General features: G+C 29.7%; 1 protein-coding gene across 5 annotated transcripts in view; it reads left to right on the forward strand.

The window, feature by feature from the left end:
• LOC127071818 (puratrophin-1-like) overlaps positions 1-11,571 on the forward strand; it is a 340,266-nt gene that overhangs the window by 288,639 nt on the left and 40,056 nt on the right. The window lies entirely within an intron of this gene.

Raw genomic sequence — 11,571 nt, forward strand, 5'->3', positions numbered from 1 at the left:
AAAAATTATTTGAAATGAATTTTCTAAAGGATACCATGATACACGAATGATATCGAGCATGTATTCATGGTGTGCGAAATGGCAGTTGTGCGAAGAAGAGTAGACTCATCTCGTGAACCCTCTATTTTATTAGGCGCCTTCCCTTCCTCTATCATAGTGGGACTGTCCAGTCGCGTGAAAAGGCTTAATCGTCTAATCTCGCGATCCACCCCACGCATTACACCCACTTAACGCTCGATAGATTTATCCGGGCAAAAGGAAGATACCACCCTTCAACAAATGAAACATCTGTCGTATGATTGAGAACGTGTAACGCCTTCTATTAATCGAATATTGCGATCTCTATAGACGAAACATATTTCTAGGCTATTTCTAAATTTCAATCGAACAAATATATATATAAATATAATATAATATATATATATATAAATATGAAATATAATAAATACATAAATATAAATATATATATATGTGTGTGTGTGTGTGTGTATATCTATGTATCTACAAACATTTTATTATATAAATATCGACGTATATACGTTTCAATATTTTTAATAATTTTAAAATGTATCAAAACAAATATATAAATATATAATAAAATATAAATATAAAAAAGAAAGAAAAGAAAGAAAACAGAAAAGAAATAATAAAAATAAAAGGAAGTTAAAAAGAAAAAAAAAAAAATCTACTCGAAGTGATTTTCAAGTTTCATCTTACAGATTACGATTTAGTAATCTCATCTAACTTCTTATTCATTAACTCTGAAATGCTAATCGGTAAATTTATCGGGTATGAAAGCTTATGTGACCTTGAAGGCTCGCTAAACTTTTACGCACGTCTATGCATTATGTAACGCAGCCTTTGGCATAAGGCCTCTTTTAACTGAAGTAGCTTCGAGAAGGAGAAGGAAGAAACCGTAGTATAATAATCGTGGTTAAAATGAAAAATCAATCGTTAAAATAAACGTCAAAGTAAAGGACGATCTAAAAGTTCTTTAAGAAACTTCAAAAGAATCATTTGCCTATTTGTTTTCCAATCTATTACTCTATTTAAACTAATTGTTCCATTTCCTTCTTATTTCTATTTCCTTTCCTTCTCTTTTCTTTAAATCGTAAACCAATCTAATTAAAATGAAACCTAACTTATAAAAATCAAAAAATCAAAAATAAAAAAAGAAAGAACAAAAGAACAATACAATTTCTACTACATAAATTCCAATTGCAAGTCCGAATATGGTCGAAAATAAATATAACTTGAAGTCACTCTTTAGTACTATTTATCTAAGGACATTGCAACCTGTGCGATATTAAAAGGAATATAAAGTGTTTGAAAGAAGAAAAAGGAAAAGAAAGAAAAGAGAAAGAAAGAGAAAGAAAGAAAAGGAAAGGAAAGGAAAGGAAAGGCAATGTCCGAGAACGAAGGTCGTCTTAGGGACGACGAGCCTTCTAAACGGTTGAACCTCCTTCCTGTTCCACTAACGAGTCTCCACCGGTAATAGTAGTTTTACGTTCTACTTCGAAGGAATCGATTAACCCACATCTCTCGAAGCAAGATGCATCGAACCAGCTCGTTTTATCTTTCTTTCTCTCTCTCTCTCTCTCTTTCGTTGTCTATGTGCTTCTATCTTTTACATACAAATACGTACGCACACAACATACGTACATATACACACGAATGCACGAATATACACATACATACACCTACATATATTTATACACACATGCACATACATACCATTTTCTTTTTTTTTTTTTATTTTTCCTCATCCTTTTTTTTTTAACACCTCCATACACGCTAACTTCGAAGCGACTATGCGTAATACTAATCCGCATCCGTCTTCGTTGCACCTTCCTTTTACTCCTATCTCAGTAACGTAACATCGGGCGTGAACTCACATAGAGATTGCGTGTGCGATCGAACGTTTAAAACGAGTACGTTAACGTGAGCTACGGCTTCTTGTCGTTCGATCACGATCACCTATTTATCGAACGATAGAGAGATCCGTAGGAAAAAAGAAAATTACGGTTCATTTAGATAAAACGATGGGATGAGAGAGGGAAACTTAAACTTGTTCCAACGATAAAGGATACGTTTGCATACTTGTTTTATGTTCTATAAATCTGTTTGTTCTTTTCTTTTCTTTTTTATACGTGTGTGTATATATATTTTAATATTTGCTGTAGTATTGATATAATCTTTCGTTCTCTTTTTGCTTTTATTTTTATTTATTTTTTAATATAAATGTTAAATATGTATATATATATATTCTTTAATATATTATTATAATTTTAATATTAATATTCTCGTGTAAATTAACTCGTGTAATTTTTCTGTCTAAAAATTGAAAGAAAATTTGGAAAATTTAGTTACGTGATCGTGTGACTTTAAAGTTGATTGATGCTTAATTGAAATTTTTATTATTAGTTAAAATCGATTTTTCAATAGGAAAAGAATTTAATAGAAAATTGTGAGATACTATCATTATCGGCAAATATCTTCGTTGAAACGGAGCAAATACCTTTTTAATAAAAAAACTCCGTCACTTGGAGATTGAAATTCAGATTTATTTTCAGACCTATTTAAAGACGATACGAATGATCGATCCATCGATCATGTAAAGATTCGTAAAGATAGTTAATTTAGATTAATTACTAACATTGTAACGAATGAAATTAATGTTTCTTTATATTTCAAAAAACTGGTCGATATTTTATGAGTACAAATAAGTCTAATAAAAGATTGTAAATGATATACATATGTCCTTATTAAAACAAAGCAAACGTATATTTTTAATTGAAAAAAGAACCCAGATCTACTTTGAGATAATGTGAATTATATCGCCTAATGGTGGATTCGTGAAGACAATTCATTTAGATAAATTAGAAACGTTATAACGAATGAAATTATCATTGTTCCTATTTATCAAATCTTACGTTTATAATTGAAGTAAATAGAGTGTAATTTTTATCAATTAATTCGGTCGGTCGATATATTCCATTCGAAAATTATTAAATTGAAGGAGAAATAAATTTTGTAATTGAAAAAGAAAAGAAAAAAAAAAAGAAACCCGGTCATTTGAAAATAAGAATTCAGATTCATTTTGAGATCTACTTTGAGACTATGTCAATGATCTTGTTAAATCTTCTAATGACGGACTCGTAAAGATTCGTAAAGATAATTAATTAATTCGGATAAATGACAAAAATTTGAACGAATACAATTACACTAACACATACTTATCAAAAATCGTTCATTCATCTTTATAGTAATCATTCGTCTCATCGTTTCACGTAAATATAGCGTCATTATTTATTAACCAATGAATCTCATTGATCCATGATCTAACAGCATAAATCCAATAAGAATTTTCTTAATTAATTCATAAATATCCTCGATATATTATTAATATATTAACAAATTTTATTTTATTGATACATCGATATTAATTTCATTAATTTATTATTTCATTAATAAATGGTGGATTTATGAAGATAATTAATATAAACAAATCAGAAACATTGTAACGAATGAAATTATCGTTGTTCCTATTTATCAAATCTTAGAATAATTCACGTAAATAGAGTGAACTATTACGTGAATTATAATTAACAAATATCTTTAAAGCAAAATGAAGAGGGAAAAAAAGGAAAAAGAAGAAAAGAAATAAAAAAAAAAAGTTAAAAAAGAAATAAGAAAAGGAAATAAGAAAAGGAAAGAAGAAAAGGAAATTTTATAACGAAGAAAACTACGAACATTTAGAGATGATGTTAATGGTGTCGTACGATCCGCAATGACGATAAGACGATAAGAGGACGGCGACAGGATATTTATCCGGTCGAGGTGTGTCCAAGATGGAATGTCATCTACCTGGGCGGACTTACCAACATAATACAAGCATTTAAGCATTTTGTAAAGGTGCCTTACGGTATCGACATACTCGAACTGGGGGAGTACATATGTTAAAAATCTCTATAAGCTAAGTCTGAGGACGCGCGCGCGTCCTGCATGAAAAATGAAGTGGGTTAGCCCCATGATTTTATATATATATATATATATATATACATATATACATACCTTCGTAAAACTATATCGATGATCGTATAAAACGCGTGTACCTGCTTCGCCTAGAAATGAGTGGAAAATGTAACTGTACCTCCGAATCGTTTTCGGACGATGTCATTGTTTCTCGATCGAGTTCATACTTCGATTTCTCGAAGATTGTAATCGTAACTCGAAACATTTGTAACTCTATGTGGTCGACGTTAACATTGAAACCAACGATGCAATCGAATTTATCAGTCTCGACGTTTCTTATCTTGTCGGCAATTCTTTTGGAATTAATATTATTATTGTTGTTGTTGTTGTTGTTGTTGTTGTTGTTGTTGATTGCGATTATTGAAAACTGTTTTTTTTATTTATTTCTTGATTTTTTTACTTTTTCTTTTCCATTATATTTCTTTTTTCATTTATTGTTTTATTAAAAATTGAATTAATGATAGTAATTATTAAATTGATTTGCTTCGTTTATTAAACACGCTATTAAACAAATCGGGAATAAATTTTCTTTTTCTTATTCCTTTATAACAATTTCTTTTTCTTGTAAAAAATATATTTTCTTTTTCTAAACAATATCGTTAAATAAATCGAAAATATTTCAATAAATCGTATCTCGACATTTATAATAGATATTATTACAATATATTGAATGAAAGAAGAATAATAAAATCAAAAAAGGAAAAAGATAAATTATATTTTTTTTTTAATCGGCCATTAAATCGTGACAAACGTTGTAAAAATATGTTAAAAATTCGATCGTTAAAGAGTTATGCTTGAGTTTTCTGTACATCCGCGATAATGTTAGAAAAATAGGGGCTCGCGTTACGCTCTTCTACGCGCACTCTCTTCAATAAAATTGCTGACCTTCTAGCACGGATATTTTCCATAAAAAAAAATATATATACGTATATACATATATACATACATATATATGTATATATATACATATGTCTAAATTTAATAATTTATGTTAATTAATTTTTTAGTAATTTTAATTACTTCATATACATATATATCCTATATATATATATATATATATATATATATATATATATATATATATATATTTGAATTCATTCATGATTTTTTTAAGTGGATTCAAAACAACTAATTAATGAATTTTCTTATTATCAAATATTACGTTACATGTTCTTTTGAGAAGGTTGATTAACCTCCAACCGTAATCAAAACGCCATGTAACGAATATGTAACTTATGTGTGTACACTTACAATGGCATAGTTTCGATGAAAGTGCCTTGTTACTCGTTCTTAGCTCGCACGAGATTCTAAAGCTAATTCTAAGCACCTTATTAACCGATTAAGGTGCGCCGTCAAGTTCTTTTTTTCAAATCATTATAAAACCTCCATAACGCCATGTAACTTTCCAGTCTTTTTTCTTTTCTTTCTTTCTTTCTTTCTTTCTTTCTTTCCCGAAGAAATTAATTATAAATACATGGTATAAATTATACTTCATTTCAGTTGCAATTTCTAATTAGCAGACATTAATTCTTTGGATATGTAATATTGTACTAATCTATAGTTACTGTAATCTAACCATGTTACAAGTGTAATTAATATAGATATATAACTAGAATTCTATATAACTATAAATAGATATAATATAATATAATACAAATATAATTTATTAATATAATGTATCTTAGTACATTAATCTAAAAATATCTAAAGTACAGTATACTTATCCAAAAATTCGCTAATATACGAAATACAATATACAATAATATGAAAATAAGCTATATTTACAATTAATATAGTATTATAGTACTACAGCTAATTTTACATTTCGGTATAATAAATATAAAAATTAGAAACATAAATTAAAGAAATGAAAAGAAAAAGAATGAATCGTAGAGAACACAAATGCGTCGACACATCTTGCCTAGTATCTTTTCTTTTTCTTTTTTGTTTTTCCTTTTTTCATTTTTTACTTAGTCGTAATTCCATCGCTATCCCGTAGAAAATGAATTTCGATAAAAACAAATTTCTTTCTTTTTTCCTTTTTTTTTCTTTTTTTTTTAATTTGTTTTGTGTAAGTATCTGCAGTCATTAAGAAGATACAACTATTTTTTCCTCTTTTTTAATAACTCGCCCGTATACATACACACCTACGTTTTCCGATTTGCAAAGTTCGTATTATCTTCGTTTTTATATTCTCCATAAATATATATGACTACGAGCAAATGATAAGAAAGTATGACAACGTCGAATTGCGTTCTATTTCACGATATATCGATCCATTTAAGTATATCTTCTCATTGACGCATTTTGTCAATACTCTGTCTATCATTTTCATATATTTTTAAATGTATTATACTAAATGATTCTATCAAATAAATGAATACAAAGGATACGTTGCGATTGGTTGCACTTGAAAAAAATTATAGATCCATTATCGAATCGTTACAAACAATTCTGTTTTATTTTTTACGACGAATCGTTATCAAAATTTCACAAAAAAATTTTTTCGTTGCAAAACGTCCATATTACATTCGCTTGAGCCTCAATCTTATCGTTTTAGATTTAAGTTTTGTCAAAGTTAATAAAAAAAAGAAAAAGAAAGAAAAAAGATCTTTGCTCAAGTTCGGCAATTGAATTACGTTGTTATAGGAGATCGAGTTAATATTAAGATATAAAGTAATTAATCGACGATCGCAATTCTCGTGACAATAATAAGATCAGATTCCGTTCGACAGTTCTCGTTGGCTGACCTTGAAATACCTCTGAGCTTCTCACATTCTTGCGGTCGTATCACTCCCATGATCGATTCAAGGGCAGGACGAGTTTGAAGCCTGTCCTGTGTAAATTCTTTTTCTCTTTCTTTCATTCTCTCTTTCTATATATATGTATATATATATGTGTGTATGTGGGTGTGTGTATATATATATATTTTTCTATTCAAACACGTGAGAATAAAACGTATGTCCATGAACAGTAGTAGGTCGATACAATCGATCGTATAGTCGCAAAAAGAAAAACTTGTTGAACGTAACGGTAACGTTTATCTATAATTGCAACTGTTGAAACAACTACGTCATTTGATTATTAGAGCACCTTCTATATATAGATACATTTACACATATGTGTATTTATATGTATATAGAATCAGTCGAAAAGGAAAGTTTTTATAGGTAAACAAATTTTTTTTATATAATTTAGATTTTATAAAAAATATAAAGATGTAAAGATGTATATATATATATATATATGTATGTATGTATGTATATTCAGATTTGATATTAATATTATTATCAGTAATCACGTACACTTGACTTAACTATTATATACATATATGTATGAAAATTCGTTAAATTATTATTGAAACACGCCTGATATCGAAAGGTATCGTGAGATAATTTAAGAAAAGTACATGACTATGTCGTTAAAGGTATCATCACGTATACGAAATTATACGTCTACGTTGAAAAATACTGACCTGCCTTATCAATATCCCTCGTAGTACTATAATTTCGTATGGAGCGAAGCAAATAGATGGTTTTTCGCGAAACGTTTAATTTAGAGACCAGAGGTTCATTCGTCTCGTTCAACTTCTCCAAATGTTCTCTTTCATCATCCGTTGAAAATCTTTGGGAAAATTTTTCTTGATATGTATGTACGTTTGTGTTTATGTGTGTGTGTGTGTGTGTGTGTACGGGTTTTCAACGATATACGTGCAATGAAATAAAGTTATTTATTTCCATTTATATATTTTTTTAACAGATCTGACTAAAATAGAATAAGAAAGTTAAATATTACCTTAATTAATATTTTTCTATTATATCAAATAACTTTTTCTAATTTATCTATCACGATTATTAATCAAGAATTTCTACTATTTTTGCATCCTTTCATTTCATTGAATTTTCGATAGAACAATATAAAAATAAATTTAAACAAATTGACAAGTAATATAAATAATATCAATAGAAAAAGAAATTACGAAATAAATATATAATTAGATAAATAAAGGATTGAATTGAATAAAAGAGAACAAGTTTGAAAGAACGAAATCGGAGAAGAGGCGTTATAAAAAGTTAGTCAATTTTATTTTTTATTTAAATTTGGCTTCAGGCAACATTCACCCCTTTCTCTCTCTCTCTTTCTCTCTTTCTCTGTGTGTGTATTTGTCAAACAAATATTTCAATCCATAATACCAACTCGTAAAAATTGAATAGGGCCAAGGAAGGGTTGCACAGTCCCGAGAGTTTTATCACGAAAATCACATGGTAGAACGAACGAATGAACGAACGAGCCATGTTGTGCAATTAATAAAATCCAACTCGCACGTGCGCGAACGACGATCCGAGAGGAGGGAAAATGGAGACAGAGAGAAGTGGCACGTGCAAAAATCAATTGAAGTGTCGCACGTTCGAGTGCACAGAGAAAACGACTTGGCGAGCTTTTGTCCTCGAGTTGGTAACTCAGCACCGTCGATCGAACTCTCAGATTTGAACTCAAAGCTTTTCGAAATGCCGCAAATTCGAATGTATAATATATCATAACGAAAGATCAAAGAAATGTGAAAGATCAAATCTTGAATTCTCTGTTTAATACGTTGAAAAAAGAAATTACAAAATTAAAAAGAAAAACAAGATGCATTGTTATTACAATTGAAAATGTTATATTACATTATATATATATATATATATATATATATATATATATATATTATATTTATATATGTATTAATCAAGTAGATAGAAAATAATGGAAATCTCGAAATTATTTATTTGCCAATTCAATATTTTCTCCACACAATTAATTATCTCATTTTATCTAATCATCTAAAGTTTAAGTGTTATACATACAATTAGTATGATACAATTAGATCAATATAAGTCGTTATAATTGGATTAGAATAGGTTAACGATATTAATTTTTACATTGAAAATTATACTTAATTTTCTTTTAATCTAGAAAAACAAACGTAATTCCATTTATTCTTTTTTTTTCTTTTTTTTTGTTGTGTTTTTATTTTATTTGGTTATAAAATTACCGCGAAGCGGATGTGGTAATCTCGTAAAAAGTATATGTCAATAATAATTCTTAATGTAGATGTGAAGTAGATTATTATCAACGATGTAAAAAACTTTTTTTTGCTTTCTTTTGTTCTCTCTCTTTTTTTTTCTCCGGATAGGAAAAACCACGGAAACTTTACAAAAGAAAATCGTGTGTTCGGGATTTTATCGTCGTAGTTCACACGAAGCCAAACCAGTCCCATTAACCAAGCATGCGAAAGACTTTCCTGCGTGTTCTTTTCGGAACTTTCGATCGATTACCTTTAACCATCTGGTACTTTGACTCGTAATACATCGACATCGTGAGATAGGTCATTGACGGAAACACGAATTTTAAATCTCTGTATGTTACGTAAAGATAAAAATTTCGATATTTAAATTCACATCAAATTTATCTCTTACATCGTATTGTTTCATCTTCGCTTTCGTATCTTTCAATTATCTCTCTTTCTTCCTCCTTTTTTAATTTAATTTAATTTTATTTTATTTTATTTTATTTTATTTTAAGAGATATTTATTTTAACGATATCTCCGTATCATGTTTTTAATAAAAAATTTGCATTATATTTGATAACTTGTTACGATAATCTCTTCGGGTAGACATATTGAAATTACATATCTTTAATTATTCAATATCTTTAATTATTAATAAATAAAATAAAGTAATTATATAAATAGATAGATTTTATCGATATACAGATACACATTCAAAAGAAATAACATTTAAGTATATAATTACGTATAAAATTTGTACAACAAATAATATCGCTTCAGTTTTATCTTTAATTCGCATTTGACAATATTTCTCTTTTCATCGTTTAATCGATTTATTCCTTTGAATTTTATATGAATAACTCTATTACATCAAAGTACAAAATACAAAATACAAAAAATTTGCAGACGAATACGTCTTAGACGTAATCAATCGTGAATCGAGGCATTCGTTCGATACGTTTCATAATTATCTGTAGAAGAAAAAAGAAAGAAGAAAAATAATACAGTTAAAATTCATAGTCTCATACATTTAAAAACAAGCACGTCAAATATTTTAAATATCTCGGAAAGAAAAAAAAAATATAAAGAAGAAGAACAAGAACAAGAACAAGAAGAGGAAAAAAAAAAGAGAAAATTTTAAGAACGTTCTCAAAGGATGTTTTAGCGAGCACGAATGTCGGTCATTCCCACGATATTTGACGATATGAAAAAAAAGAAAAAAGAAAAAAGAATCTCTACAAAGATCGCGCTAAAGATCGTTCGAATTACAAAATCCCTCCGATGATTCCCTACGATCTTAAAAAAAAAAGAAAAGAAAAAGAAAAAAGTAACAAGACGAGGAGAGAAAAAGAAAAGAAAAGAAAAGAAAAGAAAAGAAAAGAAAAGAAAACAAGAAGAGAAATTCAAATCTCAAAGTGTTTCGAACGATCGATCGATTACCACTAATTTTCGCGGCACGTCTTATTACTCTCGCGCGACTGCTCGGCGAAGGTTCAATCGGTTTCCGAAAGGAAAAGGCATTCCAGGGCTCAAAGTGGCGGATCGTTCGCTGATTGGAGAACGTAGACGACGAGAGACGGGGTCTCGGGCGTTTACGCGAACAGTCTCTCTTCTTACAGCAGACAGGAATAGTTAGTATAGTGTGTGTATATATATGTGTTTGTATGAGATAGAGAAAGAGAGAGAGAGAGAGAGAAAGAGAAAGAGAAAGAGAGAGAAAGAGAGAGAGAGAGAGGGAGAGGTTCTCCTTCTCAGCGAGAGCAAGGTTCGAACGCGAGCGTGGCATATGCGAGAGAGAGAATCGAACCGGTGAGAGTTTAGAGCCGAACGCGGACTAGTGCGCTTCGAATGGAATTGAACGTGTGTGCGCGAGCGCGAGCACGAGTACGAGTGTTCACACATAAACACGTAAAAGTGCATAGATGTATATTGCGATACAGATACATTGTTGATATGAATAATATATATCATATATATAGTTGGTAATAGATATTAGTGTGCGACAGTAGTACTAGAGTTCTATTATAGTATAGTAATATTTTATATGTGTGTGTGTTCGTGAAAACGTATATGTTCGTATCTTTCCTCACGAGTGTTCGTATATGTACAGTTGTATATCTCTGTATGTATGGGTGTCTCTAGCTGTTGGACTGTTTCTCTATATGTGTGTGTGTGTATGTGTGTGTGTGTGTAGAATGTGCACGCGTTAGTCGAACGTCGGGATTAGGAGCCGTCGCAGTAGGCCAACGGCGCTCGATGCCTTTGCGTCCCTTTTTCCGTAACGCTCGTGTGTCCGACCTACCGTAAGCCTCGAACCGATCGTTTTGTTATTCTTTTATGAATTTTTTCTTCTTCTTTTTTTTCTTTATTATTTCGTTTTTCTTCTTTTTTTATTGTTTCTTTTTTAATCTTGCTCTGTGCGCTTCTTTCTCTCGGCTTCTCCACGATCGATCGATAAGGAAACGTGGTACGTGCGGGGTTATCT

Source organism: Vespula vulgaris, chromosome 23 (assembly GCF_905475345.1).
Source record: "Vespula vulgaris chromosome 23, iyVesVulg1.1, whole genome shotgun sequence".
Lineage (NCBI taxonomy): Eukaryota > Metazoa > Arthropoda > Insecta > Hymenoptera > Vespidae > Vespula > Vespula vulgaris.